Source organism: Bufo bufo, chromosome 11 (assembly GCF_905171765.1).
Source record: "Bufo bufo chromosome 11, aBufBuf1.1, whole genome shotgun sequence".
In the NCBI taxonomy this organism is placed as follows: domain Eukaryota; kingdom Metazoa; phylum Chordata; class Amphibia; order Anura; family Bufonidae; genus Bufo; species Bufo bufo.
The window spans coordinates 98,774,310-98,793,172 of record NC_053399.1 but is presented as its reverse complement, the minus strand read 5'-3'; positions in this window follow the sequence as shown (position 1 = coordinate 98,793,172).

Below are 18,863 nucleotides of genomic sequence, written 5' to 3'. Positions count from 1 at the left end.
CCGTTCCCAAGGTGGACATGGCTATAGCCAAGTTGTCCCGGCGCACTCTAGTCCCTGCAGACGATAGGTCTAGCCTGCAGGACCCTCTAGACCGGAGGGCAGAGTGCACCCTTAGGAGGGGTTACGCGGCGGCCGCTGCCTCCGCATCTACTTCCATTGCGGCCACTGAGGTAGCCACCTATCTACGCTCTAGGCTTAATCAAATCCATACGGATGTGGACCAGAGCGTATCAAGAGACGACATCCTGGCAGCCTTCAAGTCAGCCAACCTGGCTATGGACTTTTTAGTTGATTCCTCCCAGATGCAGCTGAAGCTGGCCGCCAAAACTATGGCCCTAGTTTCAGCTGCCCGCAGACCACTCTGGCTGAAACCGTGGATCGCGGATAACGCATCCAAGTTTAACCTTTGTGGGCTCCCCTTCGAACCAGATAGGTTATTCGGGTCCGAATTGGACAAAATAATGGAGGGGCTCTCCGATAAAAAAGGGAAGAGCCTCCCCCAGCAGCCCTTTCGGGGACGCCCCAGACAGGAAAAGAAGGGCGGAGGTCGTCCTGGGCAGCAGTCTAGGCGCAGAGATTGGGGGGGGCCGTCTCGTAAATATCCGAGACGCCCCCGCAAACCCACCAGGGAGGCAAAACCCTCCTGACTATGGGCCTCCTCGAGGCTCTTGGATAAGCCCTGCTGCCCCTGCAGTGTCTCCTCTAGATTTTCCCGTACCCCTCCCCCAGATTCCCGTGGGGGGCCGTCTTACCCATTTCAAAGACTCTTGGAGCCGGTTGATTGCAGACCCCTGGGTCCAGGACATAGTTTCCGCCGGGTACCGGGTAGATCTTATCTCTCTCCCCCCAGAGAGATTCATCGCCACACGAAACTTCGGGTCTGCCAAACAGGTGGTCCTAGAATCTTACATTCAGGACTATATTTCCAAGGGAGCCCTAGAGGAGGTACCGGCAGGGGAGAGGGGCCTAGGGATTTATTCACCAGTGTTCCTGGTTCCCAAGAAGACAGGAGATCTCCGGATGATCATCGATTTTAGATTCCTCAATCGATTTATAAGGAAAACAAGGTTTCGCATGGAAACCATAAGGTCAGTCAGCCATATCCTCAATCCTGGGGACGTCATGGCTACTCTGGACCTCAAGGATGCGTACCTTCACATTCCGATCCATTCCGCTTCCCGGAAACTCCTCAGCATCGCTGTCCAGATTTCAGGGGTTTGCAGGCACTTTCAGTTCGCCGTGCTTCCCTTCGGAATCTCTTCTGCCCCCCTCATCTTCACCAAGGTGGTGGTTTCGGTGGTGGCAGCTTTGAGACTCCAAGGACTGACTATTATTCCTTATCTGGACGATTGGCTTTTCATAGCCTCTTCAGTTCCGATCCTTACCCACCATCTTCAGGTTGCAGTCTCTTTTCTCTTCCGCCTAGGCTGGATTATCAACTGGCAGAAGTCGAATGTGAGCCCATCGACTTCAATCCATTACTTAGGATTCGTGGTCGACTCTGTGGAGATGTCCCTCCGGTTGACTCCAGAAAGGAGAGCGCGGATTCCGGACCTGGCAAAGGTCCTTTATGTCCCTCGTCGAGTCTCTATCCGGACTCTCATGAAGATGCTGGGGCTCATGTCAGCGGCTGCGGATGTGGTCCCTTGGGCGCTATGGCACCTCCGTCCTCTTCAGTCGGAGGTCTTACACCTATAGAACGGCAGCCCTGCGGGGCTAGATTCCCTGTGCTCCCTGTCCGGTCAAACCCGAAATTCCCTCAGATGGTGGTTTCAGCTACCAGCAGGGAAGTCTATGACCTAACCAGCTTGGGTCATATTGACTACAGACGCGTCCCTTGTAGGCTGGGGAGCTCACCTGGACGGATCCCCAATTCAGGGATCTTGGTCTCCTCTGGAGCGGCATCTTTCCTCCAATCTTCGCGAGATGCGAGCTATCCGGCTAGCCCTCCTTCACTTTGCGCCTCAGATCCGGGGCAAAGCAGTGAAAGTCCAGTCAGACAATATGACTGCAGTTCTCTATATAAACAAACAGGGAGGCACAAGATCATTGCCCCTTCTGTCAGAGATCGGGGTAATTCTTCGGTGGGCAGAGCTGAACCTTTCCCATCTATCTGCCGTTCATATTCGAGGCTCCCTCAATATGATAGCGGACCTCTTAAGTCGAGGATTACCGACCATGGAGTGGTCTCTGCATCCGGAGATCTTCAGGCAGCTAGTTCACAGATGGGGTATGCCAGAAGTGGATCTCATGGCAACCAGGTTCAACGCCAAGGTGATGAGGTTCTGTTCCCTCTACAGGGAAGACAACCCCCTGGCGATAGATGCTCTGTCAATACCGTGGAGGTTCAGGCTGGCTTACATCTTCCCTCCCTTTTCCATGATACCGAGGGTATTGATGAAAATCCGTTAGGATCAGGCCTCGGTAATAGCCATCATACCGTTTTGGCCCAGAAGATCCTGGTTTACCCAGCTCATTCAGATGAGTCGGGGACAATACTGGAGACTCCCCCCGGAGCAGACCCTGGTGTCGTGGGACACTCACCTCTGCCCAGATCTGCACAGGTTCAACCTGACAGCCTGGAGGTTGATCAGTCCCTTCCCAACATAGAAGGGCGTTCCGAGTCGGTCCTGAGAACTTTGTCGCATTCCCGAGCAGAGTCTACAAAGAAGGCCTACTCCAGGATCATGAGAATCTTCGAGGCATGGTGTGATTCCAGACAGGTGGCGTCTGGAGATCCGCCCCTTCCTGCGATACTTCAATTTCTTCAGGATGGATTAGATAGAGGCCTATCTCCAGCTACCTTGAAGGTACAGGTTTATGCCATCTCGGCCTGTCTCAACAGGCCACATTCTCGGGACCCACTCATCAAACGCTTCCTGAAGGGAGCTGAAAGACTAAAGCCTACTATACTGAAACCTATCCCCCAGTGGGATCTTTCAGTAGTGCTCAGGGGGCTAGCATCTCCCCCCTTCGAGCCCTTGGAGGAGGTAAATTTTAAATTTTTGACTTTAAAGATGGTCTTTCTTCTGGCTATAGCTTCAGCCAAAAGAGTTTCTGAATTGCAGGCTTTCTCCGCAATTCACCCGTACATTATTTTTCTACAGGATAGAGTACTCCTGAAGTTTTTACCTTACTTCAGGCCTAAGGTGCCTACTTTCCAGATCATCAATCAGGTAATATCTTTATCAGTTTTGTTTACAGCCTCCTCCTCTGATACTCCAGCTAGAGACCCGCTGGATATTTCAAGATGCCTCCAGATCTATGTGGATAGATCTAGTGAGTTCAGGATAGATGAGAATCTTTTTATCCTGTTTGCCGGTAAGTCTAAAGGCCGTAAAGCGTCTAAAGCCACCATTAGTCGCTGGATCAAGGAGGCCATTATGGAAGCTTTCGTCTCCCAATCCTTAGATCTTCCTGAGTTTGTGAGGGCCCATTTTACTAGGGGGGTCTCCACCTCGGTTGCGGAGAGAAGACTCCTCCCCTTAGAGTTGATCTGTAAGGCGGCCTCCTGGAGCTCTGAGTCAACCTTCATCTCCCATTATAGGATAGATGCTAGGATGGCAGAGTTTTCGGCTTTTGGGCAGACTGTTCCTAGTTCTGCCAGGCATGAGGACCCTCCCTAGGGGATTCTTCTTGCTATCTCCCCATCTGTGCTGCTGTTGAGGACGTAAGGGAATCGTTAATTTCTAACGATAATTTGTTTTCCCTTAGTCCTAACAGCAGCACACAAATATCCCACCCTAAATACATTATGCTTGTTAAAAACACGGTGGGCTGGGGGGTGATCTCCTCCCTTTCAGGGAGCTGAAGATCGTTTATTGGTTCTTGGGCTCATTAAAATTCCGCCGGTCCTACCAGTCCACAGGGGCAGTTAACCCCATCTGTGCTGCTGTTAGGACTAAGGGAAAACAAATTATCGTTAGAAATTAACGATTTGCTTTCGGGGGGTTGGAGGCCAAGCGCAGTCAGTTTTTGAAACCGCTAACATCGGAATATTAACAGCAGCACTCACACACACTGAAGGTGATCATTTTATAAGCTATAAGGTTATCATCATCACATCGAGAGGAAGGAGAGAAGAGGCGGCTTCACAGCTCATCAGCTTAGGTTTTTGTACAGCTTCTGGCATTTTTTTTTTTTCTTTATACGTTTATCCGGGTCGGTGATAGAAACCATTTTTTCTTAGGACCTAATCATTATCAATCTGTCTCTATCAGGATCATGCCCTGGTCTCGGACACAGGATCCCTATCTCACTGAGTGCACGATTCCCGCTGGGGACTTGGTCGTGTAAAATGAGATGACATGTTCTCTTTACTAAAAAGGCCGATGGTTTATAATTATTTGTCTTATTCTGTAATACTAAAGAAGTGTGTCTCGCCATCAGCAGCGGTCCGAATTCTGAAATCGGACAGTGCATTGTAGAAGAAGAATGAGAGTACTGGTATAAATAACATTCATGAATTTAAATAGTTACAAATAAACGTTAAGCCATCTGTTTTTGTATAAAGGGCATCTGTCAGCAGTTTTGTACCTATGACACTGGCTGACCTGTTAGTGCGCTTGGCGGATGAACAGGGGCGAATTGGCCATAGACCTTACATGGAAATTTCCCAGTGGGCCGCCTGAATCCTCCTCACGGTTGACCAGTGGATCTTTTTGTGACAGACTGTGGTATTTGGCGGTATAATGCGCCACAATACGGTTTTGCTGGCCCTGCCTTCCATCAATTTGGACCCGACTACAACATGGGGCCACTTTTAGTATTTTTTCCGGAGCCACTTTAAGTTCCCAGTCCGCCCCTGCAGCTGAAGACATCTGTGGTGGCCCTACGTTCACACGTGTCCGCACTGCAGAGAAAAGGAATGTTTTTAGATATGCAAATGAGCCTCTAGGAGGAACGCGGGCGCCGCTGTGAGGGCACTTTCACACTAGCGTCGCTGGATTCCGGCAATCTGTACGCAAACGGATACCATTTGTAGACGGATCTGGATGCGGCTCCGTCTCACAAATGCATTGCAATACCAGATCCGTCTCTCCGGAAAAACGGATCCGGTATTTATCTTTTTCACATTTTTAAAGGTATGCGCAGACCGCAAAACCAGATGCGTTTTGATGGAACACTTGGGGCCGGATCTGGCATTAATGCATTTCAATGGAAATGAATGCCGTGTCCTGCATTCCGGCAAGTGTTCAGGATTTTTGTCCGGAGAGACGGATCCGTTATTTCAATGCATTTGTCAGACGGATGCAAACGGATTTCATTTGTTTACGGATCCGGCAGGCAGTTCCGGCAACGGAATCCAACAACGCTAGTGTGACAGTAGCCTTACGTGAGCCCTGGCAGCTGAAGGCCCCTGTGTGGGCCCCATGTCTTTCTATATTCTCATGAACCACAAGGCGCGACGGCGGCGTTGCTGTTACACCTAGAGGTTCTCCTCTCTACTTTGATGGACAGACCCAGGTGTGATCCCGTTTTCATTGTCTGGCCCTGTAGAGGGCGCGGCAGTTGCAGAGAGAGCAGAGCCTCTAGGTGTAACGCCAACGCTCCCGGCGGCTCGTTCATTAGTCAGCCTGGAGGGTAGGGGGGAGGCTCACTGACGGCGAGCACAAACATACTGTAGAAGATTATATTACATACTAGAGGAATGTATATATAACACTATGTACATGTAACACGTAAGGCTCCCGCGCAGCCGTGTCTCCTACGCTAATAGAAGAAGGACGTCCTTTAGTGAGGCTCCGAATAAAAGTTTTCCCTAAATAAAGTATATTACAATAATGTTCCCTACACATGAGCCTGTGTCACCTTAGGCTGGTTGAATGACCATGCTTCTCACCACATAAAGCTGAGTTAGGAAGAAAACCTCCAGAAGTAAACATAACTGAACTAATAAACAAAGAAGATACATACTAGCGACAGCAAATACAGATTTTAATACTATTTGAAGAATTGTAGACATTTTCCTCCATGTAAGTAATAGTATCCAGAACGCCAGCTATCCGGATCGTCACAAAGCGGTCCGATATCCGTACAATATTTTCATTCCAAATGGACCTTTTTAAGAGAAATCCAAAATTTGATGCTCGTCCGCCCCGGCCCTGCATCTAAAACGAGTTAGCTGGTGTCTTTTTATGTCATCCTTACGCCCTCGCTCTAGATTCCAACGATTAGGAGGTAAAGTAGGTGCTCGTGACAACCGACCACTAGAGATTTCAACTTTCACAAGTTTTATAGCGTAAAGATTTTACTTTTTCGGAAACATTGCGAACGATCAATCTCCCTTTGGCTTTTTGGTATTTTCAAAGCAGTACGAACAGCTCCTTGTGCCACTGTATTATTTTTTTTGGGCCACATTGACTAATGCTCTCTTACGGCCAACATTATTATCGCGTGTTAGTGCGGCTAGTTTGCTTCGTGCTTCCGTGCCGTCAATCCCAAAGGGAATCCGCTTACTTCGGTATTTTAAAGCCAGGCCGTGGAAGCTCTCGAGGTCTCCTGGTGCGAGATGAGGCAGGTCACTTGACAATTTCTTCAATCTTTGTGTATCTTTAGCCATAATACGTCTCTTTCCGTTTCTGTGTTTGCGTTCGGAGTACAAATCGCCTCCCCGTTTGTAATGTGATGCAGTAGAGAGAGAGACGTTTTTCTTGCAGTAGTTCTGGAGAGTTGTTACAAGTTTGGAGACTCCACCAAAAATGTAGGATAATTTTTCCAATCCATGGAGTTATTTCTTTACAGAATTTTAGTTTTTGTTTAAGGGTTTGGCGTCTAATTGTATTAGTACTGTCGGATAATCATTTTTAGTCTTCTTTTGAATTCCAACATGGCGATCAGATGCAAAAATGTTAACCTTCAAACCACTATTTAGAATTCTTCGGAGAACACAATCAAACCCAAACTTCCCCATTGCAACAGAAGATGAAGCATTGAGTGTCTAAACCACCTCGAAATCCGCTATCTTTTTAGTTACGAGGTCCGTTATTGTATAAATACAGCATTCGGCGCTGACCGTCACAAACTTTTTAGAATCTATAAAATTTATTTTTTCTTTTTCCCAAGCTGGAAACAGTATTGGTAGTAGGTTTTTTTCCAAAATGTAAAAAAAAAACTCTTTAATTTTGTGGAAATTTTGTCCAGAAAATAGCATCGACGCTGCCGTCAATACGTTGCCTGCAGAGTTACGTCCAATCTTGGGTTGTGTTTCAAACCCTTAAACCATCATAATGTTTGGTCCGTGATTTAACCAAAAAGTGACAATCTGTGTGACTTTGACACTTAACTTTTGTTCGCGGAAACTCTCAAACGGCAATAATCTTTTTTCCAGTAACTAAGTTTTCAACGCACAAGGTTTGAATGCATTGATTGGAAGACGGAGTTTCTTCTTCCAGAAGATATTGATGTGACGCATCCAAACTGCTCTTTTCTGGGACATAGAGAGATTGGTTATCCTCACTTTCTTCAGACTCTTCAGGCAAGGCAAAACTTTGGATGTTGGTGATAACGGACATATTCCTTCTGAAATGTCTGAAGTCTCAGGGAATGTTAGCGAAGCAATGTTCTGGGAACATCAGGACTCTCCTTACCCCTAGATGTAAAGGTGTAGACATTATCGGGTCCGCCGAGCTACGTCATCGGGGCCGCCGAGCTACGTCATCGGGTCCGCCGAGCTACGTCATCGGGTCCGCCGAGCTACGTCATCGGGTCCGCCGAGCTACGTCATCGGGTCCGCCGAGCTACGTCATCGGGTCCGCCGAGCTACGTCATCGGGTCCGCCGAGCTACGTCATCGGGTCCGCCGAGCTACGTCATCGGGTCCGCCGAGCTACGTCATCGGGTCCGCCGAGCTACGTCATCGGGTCCGCCGAGCTACGTCATCGGGTCCGCTGAGCTACGTTCTGTTTGTTCTGACACTTCCACTTCACTTATTGATTGTGACAAAATACAAAGTACAATTTCTATTTGAAAGGATTCACATGGAGTAATATTTTCACGCACTTTGGACTTTCCTCAATAACGGACTCTCCGCTCACTACGGCTGGAAACGTCGTAGGACTAACATCAGGGTTCAATACTTTTCCATAGTGAGTCACTCGATAACAATCATGAGCAAAGTGTTCGGAACAAATGACATATTGTTTGACTTATTACCTGAGCGTGAATGTCTTCAAAAGTTTGTCCTGTTTGTGCCGCCGCGATACATCATGCGGAACAGTTTGCATAATGATGTTTGGACTTTGTCCTTTACGGACAGATTCGTTACGACACTTAGTCACGATGCAGGACGGCCTAATTTTTTCCTTCATACAAAAAAATATTAGGACTCTTCGGGACTATGAGAAGTGTAAATGACAGCGGGCACAATCATAGCACAATATGTTTACCTACGTAACGAGTGCGTTTGTCGGCAGAAGGCGTCTGTGCTGGTCCCACACGTGTCTGCGTTCTGCTGTGACCCTTTATATGAGGATTTATCTGCTAGATGTCACCAGTATCTGATCGCTGGGGTCCTGACTACTGGGACGGCTACAGATCGGGACTTTCTTAAGGCAACTTCGCTTCACGGAGAAACCTTGCTTTCGAAAAAATAATAATAATATTAATCGCTTATAGACGAATCGCATTTCTTAATAAATAGTGGGTACAGTGACAGGGAATGCCGATCGTGCCTCCCACCATCTCAGAGGCCTTATTAATAGCTGATCACAGCATGTTAGGGGTTAATCCATTAAGATACAACTCTGAGATTGCACTCACCGCATCCATTTGAGTGCAAAGATGCCGCCGCGGCCATCTTGCTTGAAGAACCAGCGCCAAATCTCGACGTTGGCCGGCGTGGTGACATCATACGTCTCTGCGCATGAGACGTTGTCGCGGATCCTCTAGCAACATGGCCGCTGCAGCCTCTTCGCGCTCAAATGGACGTTGCAATTATGAGTTTGTATTTATTTTTAATGCAATTTGATGGAAAATTTGAATTGTGTTAACCCCATAAGGACCCATGACGTAGCTGTGCGTCATGGGTCCGGTCTCTAAACATGGCGCCCGCTCGCGCGTGCAGCGGGCGCCTTAGCCGCGGGGTCTCTGCTTTGTAAATAGCGATCACATACATCTTACCTTTCAGATGCCGCAGCTGCTTGCATCTGTGCAGACCGGAACTGGAAGTCGCGCGCTTCCGGTCCGGTAACAGCGTTCCCCGGCTAAAATCGGGGAACCTGTTACTTCAATCTAATTGACCAAAGCCCCAAGCTGGCTTCCGAGTCAATTAGATTTATATATCAATACAGGCCACTAGGTGGCAGCCTTGTATCGCTATAGTGCAAATGAGGTCTTCAATGATGGCTATTTAGCCATCACTGAATACTATGGGCAATCGAATGTCTGCCGGTTATTGTCACCCAAGGTGAAAAAAAAAGTTTAAAAATGTTTTTACAAACATAAAAAACAAATAAAAAAAAACTGAAAAGTTCAAATCACCCCCCTTTCCTTAAAATAAAAAAATAAATACTAAATACATCATGGGCATCGCTGCGTGCAAAAATGCCCATACTATTAAAATATAACAATATTAATGGCATACGGCAATTGGCGTAGCAGGAAAAAAATAAAAACAGCCAATTTGCCATTTTTTGTCTCTTCAAAAAGTCGCATAGATCGTCCTGCAAAAAGTGAGCCCTCACACAGCCCCCCCGTACACATAGCTACAAAAAAGTTATAGGAGTCAGAATATGGTTGTAAAAATGTATTTATTTTTCCTCAAAGGTTTTAATTTTTATTTCAGTATTAAAACGCAAGAAAAATTATTCAAGTGTGGTATCGTTGGAACCGTACTGACCTGGAGAATGAAGATAGCAGCTCAATTTTATCTCATAGTGAACAGTGTAAACAACAAAAAAAAGTTTTTTCCCAATTCTACCCCATTTGGAATTTTTTGCCCGCTCCCCACTACATGGTATGAATCTGTAAATGGTGCCATTAGAAAGTACAACCTGTCCCGCAAAAAAATAAGCCCTCTTAAGGCTATGTGAATGGAAAAATAAAAACGTTAGGACTATGGAAAGGCGGGGAGGGAAAAACAAAAACGCAAAAATGGAAAATCCCAGGGTCAACCAAGTACATGGTGGAGGTACGTAGAAGACATTTTCCTCATTTGGATTGGATCTATGGAGACATTAATGGAATTCCTTCAGTACTTGATGATCAGATCCGATTTACAGTGACGGCATCTAGAGAACGAGTACAAGTCTTAGATACTCAGGTGTACATTGACCAGGACCAGTTACATACAAGTCTTAGATACTCAGGTGTACATTGACCAGGACCAGTTACATACAAGTCTTAGATACTCAGGTGTACATTGACCAGGACCAGTTACATACAAGTCTTAGATACTCAGGTGTACATTGACCAGGACCAGTTACGTACAAGTCTTAGATACTCAGGTATACATTGACCAGGACCAGTTACATACAAGTCTTAGATACTCAGGTGTACATTGACCAGGACCAGTTACGTACAAGTCTTAGATACTCAGGTGTACATTGACCAGGACCAGTTACATACAAGTCTTAGATACTCAGGTGTATGTTGACCAAGACCAGTTACGTACAAGTCTTAGATACTCAGGTGTACATTGACCAGGACCAGTTACATACAAGTCTTAGATACTCAGGTGCACATTGACCAGGACCAGTTACATACAAGTCTTAGATACTCAGGTGTACATTGACCAGGACCAGTTACGTACAAGTCTTAGATACTCAGGTGTAGATTGACCAGGACCAGTTACATACAAGTCTTAGATACTCAGGTGCACATTGACCAGGACCAGTTACGTACAAGTCTTAGATACTCAGGTGTATATTGACCAGGACCAGTTGCGTACAAGTCTTAGATACTCAGGTGTACATTGACCAGGACCAGTTACATACAAGTCTTAGATACTCAGGTGTACATTGACCAGGACCAGTTACATACAAGTCTTAGATACTCAGGTGTACATTGACCAGGACCAGTTACATACAAGTCTTAGATACTCAGGTGTACATTGACCAGGACCAGTTACATACAAGTCTTAGATACTCAGGTGTACATTGACCAGGACCAGTTACGTACAGGTCTTAGATACTCAGGTGTACATTGACCAGGACCAGTTACATACAAGTCTTAGATACTCAGGTGCACATTGACCAGGACCAGTTACATACAAGTCTTAGATACTCAGGTGTAGATTGACCAGGACCAGTTACATACAAGTCTTAGATACTCAGGTGTACATTGACCAGGACCAGTTACATACAAGTCTTAGATACTCAGGTGTACATTGACCAGGACCAGTTACATACAAGTCTTAGATACTCAGGTGTACATTGACCAGGACCAGTTACATACAAGTCTTAGATACTCAGGTGTACATTGACCAGGACCAGTTACGTACAAGTCTTAGATACTCAGGTGTACATTGACCAGGACCAGTTACATACAAGTCTTAGATACTCAGGTGTACATTGACCATCACCTCATAATAAACTGATCTCTCTTCTGACACCCAGTGGACATTCTGTGGTACTACATTCACCTCATAATAAACGGATCTCTCTTCTGACACCCGGTGGACATTCTGTGGTACTACATTCACCTCATAATAAACTGATCTCTCTTCTGACACCCAGTGGACATTCTGTGGTACTACATTCACCTCATAATAAACTGATCTCTCTTCTGACACCCAGTGGACATTCTGTGGTACTACATTCACCTCATAATAAACTGATCTCTCTTCTGACACCCAGTGGATATTTTGTTGGACGCAGCAATATGATAATAAACTGATTCCTACTGACACTTTTTGGAGATGTTATGCTACTACATCTGCACAAATTTAAACTGATTTCTCCTGCCTCCCAGTGGCAGGAGAAATCAGTTTAAATTTGTGCAGATGTAGTAGCATAACATTTCCATTTCTGGAAAAAAAAAAAAAAACACACACAGCATGCACTCAGACTTCTACCAAAGAGCAGCCCACCTATAAGACCCTGTACACACAGCAGTACCTTCACTGCAATGATCATTTAACCTAAGGAGACTTTCAGGCGGTGCACTATGGGAAAAACGCATTGCATCCGCACTTGATTCCGGATACAATGCGTTTTTCACTGAAGCCCCATTTACTTCTATGAGGCCAGGGCTGCGTGAGAAACACCGAATATAGAACCGGCTGCAGAACTGATGCGTGAAAAAAACCGCTCATGTACACAGACCCAATGAAATGAATGGGTCCGGATTCAGTGCGGGTAATATGCCCTATTAGCCCAATAATTGTCCCAAACATCCCAAATGGCTTGGAGTAGTCAGCAGTCGTATACTCCAGGGTCCGCACCTCTGTCACCTTAGCATATAGGTCGGGGATTCTAGGGAGTCAGATCGCTTCCAGAATCGGGCTGCAGTCAGTACTTGTATTAACAGTTTAAGGGAGGGTTTCCTTATATGAGTTGGGGTGATATTAAGTAGGAAGGATATGGGGTCAGGGGGTATGCTGCAACCACAGATATCACTCAAAAGAGCGCTGACTCTGGACCAAAAGGTGCGTATCAAGGGGCAGCCCCAGAAAATGTGGTGCAGCGTTCCCCTAGTTGTCCCACATCTCCAGCAAACCTCCGTGACTGCGGGATTCAGGGGTATGACACCAGTACATTAGGATTTTATACTGGTTCTCTTGGCAGAAAACTGACATTGAAGACTTAGCTGCTCTCCTCCCATCGGACCATATAAGAGTGTCTTTGAATTCGTTTCGGGGAGGGGGGTCATCAGAATGGAGTAGATCTCAGATACAGTCCTGATTAAACGTTTAAGACTACTTGAAAAATGGTAAAAAATCCTATGTATCATGGCTGGATCTTAACGAGGTTCCAAGTAGAGCTTCACCATGCAACAAGAAGAAATGGGAGGGAGACAAAACATTTTTTGAGCGTTCAATTTAATGAAAATAACGAATAAACTGAAACCGTCTGTTTTTCAGCTGATCCAAATTTTAGGACCACATGCCTTTAAAAGGCCAAATCTGTGCACAGATGTGGATTCATTGTCATTTTCTGTCAGGTAGTCACACGTTGTGATGGCAAAGGCAAAAAACTCTCCCTTTTTGAAGGTGGTTGGGTTGTTGAGCTGCATAAGCAGGGTCTCTCACAGCCGCCATCGCTGCTGAGGTGGGACGCAGGAAGACAGTCATTTGGAATTTCTTAAATGATCCTGAGGGTTATGGAAGAAAAAAGTCAAGTGGAAGACCCAAAAAAATGTCATCAGCGATGAGCCGGAGGATCCAATTGGCTGTCCGTCAAGACACTGGACGATCCTCGACCCAAATTACGTCCCTTACTGGTGCTGACTGCAGCCCCATAACCATCAGACGTCATCTGAAACTGAAGGGCTTCAAAAACAAAAAACGTCTTCAAAGACCTTGTCTCCTTGAACGCCACAGAACTGCTCGTTTGGACTTTGCAAGAGAGCACCAGACATGGGACATTCAAAGGTGGAAGAAAGGTTTATTCTCTGATGAGAAAAAATGTAACCTTGATGGTCCTGATGGTTTCCACCGTTACTGGCAGGACAAGCAGATCCCACCTGAGATGTTTTCTACGCCCCACAGTGGAGGGGGCGCCATAATGGTCTGGGGGGCTTCTTCCTTCAGTGGAACAATGGAGCTTCAGGAAGTGCAGGGGCGTCAAACGGCCGCTGGCTATGTCCAGATGTGGCAGAGAGCATTCCTCATGGCTGAGGGCCCTCGTCTGTGTGGTAACAGGACAACGCTACAGTACACAATGCCCGCAGGACAAGGGACTTCTTCCAGGAGAATAACATCACTCTTTTGGCCCATCCTGCGTGTTCCCCTGATCTAAATCCAATTGAGAACCTTTGGGGATGGGTGGCAAGGGAAGTTTACAGAAATGGACAACAGTTCCAGACAGTAGATGGCCTTCGTGCGGCCATCTTCACCACTTGGAGAAATGTTCCCACTCACCTCATGGAAACGCTTGCATCAAGCATGCCGACACCATAACGGCAGAGCTACTCATTACTGGAGGTTGGAGCTACTCATGTTTGGAGGTTGGATTTCTGTTTTGGGGGGGGGGGGGGTTTAGTTTTTTTTTTGGAGGTGTGGTCCTAAACTTTTGATCAGCAGAAAAACAGCCTGTTTCAGTTTATTCGTTGTTTTCAATTAATTGAATGCTCAAAAAATGTCTCACTCCCATCTCTTCTTGTTGCATGGTGAAGCTCTACTTGGAACCTCGTTAAGATCCAGCCATGATAAATAGGATTTTTTGCCATTTTTCAAGTGGTCTTAAACTTTTGATCAGGACTGTATTAACCCCTTCATATGCACCCCTCTTCTACAAAGACGTTCAAATGCCTTCGGGAGAGGGACCTTGGACCCTGAGAAGATAGATTGGGCAAAGTGTCTGATCTGAACATAGAAATAACTGGTCGAGGAGGGGAGGTTATATTTGCTCTGAACAGCTGAGAAAGGTATTAGGTCCCTAGTGAACGGGTCTACAATGTCCGCAAAGTGAAAGACACGGCCTAATAAGACATCGTGTAATGGCATACCCATTGTATTAGGGATATCCACCTCAGGAAAGCCACGTACCCCGAAGCAATGCCTTCCTCTGGGGGTGCACTAATAATACAATGGGCATGCGATTACACTATGGATTATTATGAGGTTAAGTGATGTGGTTGTTCATGGACTTGTTATACATTTTTTAGCCTTGGTCTTTGAGAATATTTCATTTAGGCTCCTTTGGTAACCTTGTTACTGCGCCACGGCTGCCTATCTATGGACACGGAGATTTAGTTGTTACTATGCACTTGGCTGTGCCGTCTGTGACCGCCTGTTGATGTGGAGATTTACTCTATTACATGCACTTTATACCCTTAGGGTGCTATATGTTCATATATATATATATATATATATATATATATATACAGTATACATATCAACTGTGGACACAGATGGAGCGAGACGATTTATCTTTTTCCTCTATATGTACGTGCTGATACCTCCTCGGGTGTGGTCCGTTTTTATCTGATGTATCATGTTCTCTTTTTATATATGTAATTTGTATTTAATAAAGAATTTATATTTTGATGATATACCCGTTTAGTCTCAGTTCATTTTCGGTATAGGTGTATTCATGTACACTGAGTGGGTTTTTTCTTACTTTTTTAGGAACTTTTTTCACATAGTATATTGATACATTACTTTGTAACCTGTATATAATATTTATAGGAAAAGCCATCGGGGCCCGGGGATTTGGCCTCCGGTAAGTGGTCAATTACCTCCTCAATCTCATCCACAGTTACAGGGCCATTAACGGCAGCAACGTGGTCGTCAGGGTGGGGAGGTTACATGAGGTCAGGTATGTCTGCAATAAGCGCTCTCTGGTCCCTTCATTCGGGGGAGATCACTGGGCAAATTATAGAGGGCGGTATAGTAGGTCGAGAATCGCTCAGCAATATCCTTGGGATCATAGTGGACCGTCCCGTCCGCTCCCTTAACTCACTGATTGTGGGGGGCGATTTCTTAGTTGCTTGGCTAACAACGTATGAGGCTTATTCTGCCATGCGTAATACCGTTGTCGAGTGTATAACAATTGTTTGTCGATCCTACCCATTGCTATCCTATGCAAGTGGGATCGGGTGTCAACTATGTGTTTAAGTGTGCGACAGGTAGGATGCCTCCTCCAAGTTATGCAAGCGAGATTTTAGTGATCGCACCGTATCTAATGAGTCCTTTTTTTAATCTTGTGCCCAGGGCGATACAATGCCCTCTCATTACCGACTTATGGGCCTCCGACAGGGAAAGTACATCCATCACCGACCCCTCATTAAGCTCAAAGTAAGACTTGAGAAGACTGCGCAATTCTTCCCGTAACAATGTCGCCAATGGCACGTCCCAAACCAAGGTCAATTCGGACCATTACAGGGGCATGGTCGGACCAAGTAAGTCGACCCATTGTGGCTCCTTTCATCACACGGAGGGTGGAGATGGTTCCAAGAAAGAAATCAATTCGAGTATGGGTACCATGGGGAGCAGAGTAGAAAGAAAATGACCTATCAGTGGGGTGATTTAGTCGCCAAAAGTCATATAAAGGAGTATCGCATGATTAATTTGCGAAAATCTGGTTGCGATGGGGTTCAAGGGCCTACCTGATAGGGCCAATCTGTCCTTAGAGTCCGAGAAAATAACGTTAAAGTCTCCTTCTAGTAGGACCAGTGGGTCAGAGAATGCGAAAGCCTTACGGAACACCCTGCTAAGGAAATGGATCTGAGATGAGTTCGGGGCATATAGATTACAAAGCGCGATTGACTTGTAAGTTTGCCTCTCAGAATGACGTAGCGCCCCTGTGGGTCTAATATTGCGGAGTCTGTTCTCAGGCGACTGTGGGCTGATATGAGAATTGCGACTCCCGACCTTGCTGCGACAATCTGTACAGAACAAAGGCAGTCAGATCGTTAAAGATCGGTCCCTAGAAAAAGGTTATGATGAGGGAGAATGGAATAAATGGAGGGAGGAGGTTGAAGGAATTGGAAAGAGGAAAAATGTGGAAGAAGTGGAAGGCGATAATGTTTTTAAGTTTAGTTTTTTAACGCAATTTAACACAAACGCAGGTAAAATAAAAAACACAATTAGAAAAAGTTGGGGGATATTGAAGAATGACCCCATTTTAAGAGTCCTTCCCGAGCATCCAGTTGTCATCTTTAAGAAGGCCCCTAATCTTCGGCAGTTAGTACATATTCTGAACTTAAGGCCTCGTGCACACGACCGTTGTTTTATTCCGTGTCCGTTGCGCCGTTTTTCGTGATTTTCTGCGGACCCATTGATTTTTAATGAGTCAGTTGAAAACTCGGCTAATGCACCGTTTGACATCCGCGTCCGTGATCCGTGGTTCCAGTCCATCAAAAAAATATAACCTGTCCTATTATTTTCGCGGAAAACAGTTAAAGTCAATGGGACCGCTAAAAAACGCGGAGGCACACAAGATTGTCATCCACGTCCGTTTTTTTCCTATCATTTGCATGGCAAACCTGTCTTAGACTTTTTTTTACATTCCTATATGTCTGGTGGTCCTCCAAAAATAAAGGAAGACACACGGAAACGGATCACGGAACAACGGAACCCCATTTTGCGGAACGGAACACAACAACGGTCGTGTGCATGAGCACTAAGAGTGATGAGAGGAAAAGAGAGGATAAAGTTACCTGGTGTGGATTCTGTCTCCCTTGCAAAAATAGGAGCAGAAGTGATAGATTGCGGACGACGCGGGTGATACGTGTCCGTAGAAGTGAACGAGTGTTTAAGGTAAAGGGGAGCATCCCATGCGAAAGTACAGGGGTGATCTACGTACTGGAGTGCCCTTGCGGCCTCCAGTACGTAGGGAGAACCACTAATCCAAGAGCATATACGCTATATAAAGAAAGGACTAGAAACGCATGGTGTTCCCATTCATTTTGCGAGATGCCATCAGAAGAACCCTAAGGGACTGCGTTTTATGGGTGTGGAATTAGTTAAAACTCATTGGCGAGGGGGCGATTATGTAACAAAAATTTATAAGAGGGAGGTGGAGTGGATGTACAATCTAGGGACGCGACGACCTAATGGACTAAATATTGAGTGCGATTTGAAACCATGCTTAATTTAGTTCTATACGTTACATACCGGAAGTGCTATTGAGGTAGGACCTGCAGTTGTAAGGGGTCATTGGTTGGATTCTGTCAGGTGACCTGGATCACGTTTGTTATCATGTGACCGGTTACCTTGGTGAATGATAGCGGCGCATTTCCTTTATAGATATTATGTACAAGAGTGGAGGGTAAAAATAGATTAATGAGGATGTTTTTGTTTTTACTTTCTTTGTTCATAGTGATTTGGGGTTTTAATTGTGGATAATGGGGTGGGATTATGAGGGGTTTATGAGGTTGGTCATTTGGAGTGCAGGTGTTCACTCCTGAAGAAGCGCGTAAGCGAAACCCGGGGTCGTGCGATACCTGAGATTGTGCACCTTTGTGATTTTATACATACGTTTTAATCAAGTTTCTGCTTGTGAGTATAATAAAACTTTTTTAATGTAGGGAGGAAGTCAGTGATTCACTATGGTAAAAGATCATGTGACGTACCATGTGATGACCAGAGTGACGTCATCACAGGTCCTTCAACAAAGGAGACACAAGGAGATGCCGGGCTACGCGAGCAAGTGGATTAAGGTGAGTTAAATGATTTATTTATTTATTTTAACCCCTCCAGTGCTATTTTACTTTGCATTCTGTATTCAGAATGCTATTATTTTCCCTTATAACCATGTTATAAGGGAAAATAATACAATCTACAGAACACCGATCCCAAGCCCGAACTTCTGTGAAGAAGTTCAGGTTTGGGTACCAAACATGCGCGATTTTTCTCACGTGAGTGCAAAACGCATTACAATGTTTTGCACTCGTGCGGAAAAATCGCGGGTGTTCCCGCAACGCACCCGCACATTTTTCCGCAACGCCCGTGTGAAAGAGGCCTATGTCCGCCTTGAGGGATTTCAACTCCAAAAGCAAAAGTCTCCTCTTGGAGTTGGAGTTGAGTCCCTTTACATTTGGGGTTACGCACTGCACCATGGTGATGTATGAGGGAGTGCAGGAAGAATATAGCTCACCAGCATGCGCAAGATGTAACTCTGCCTGTCCCTCGATCGGTAGCTGCATAACCTCAAGCCGGGTGAGTTCTTGTCCAGTGCCGGGACCTGGATTCAGAAGTGTGTTGGCCCCAAGGCCGGTGTCAGCACCCGGCATACCCGGGCAAGTGCCGGGGCCCACAGC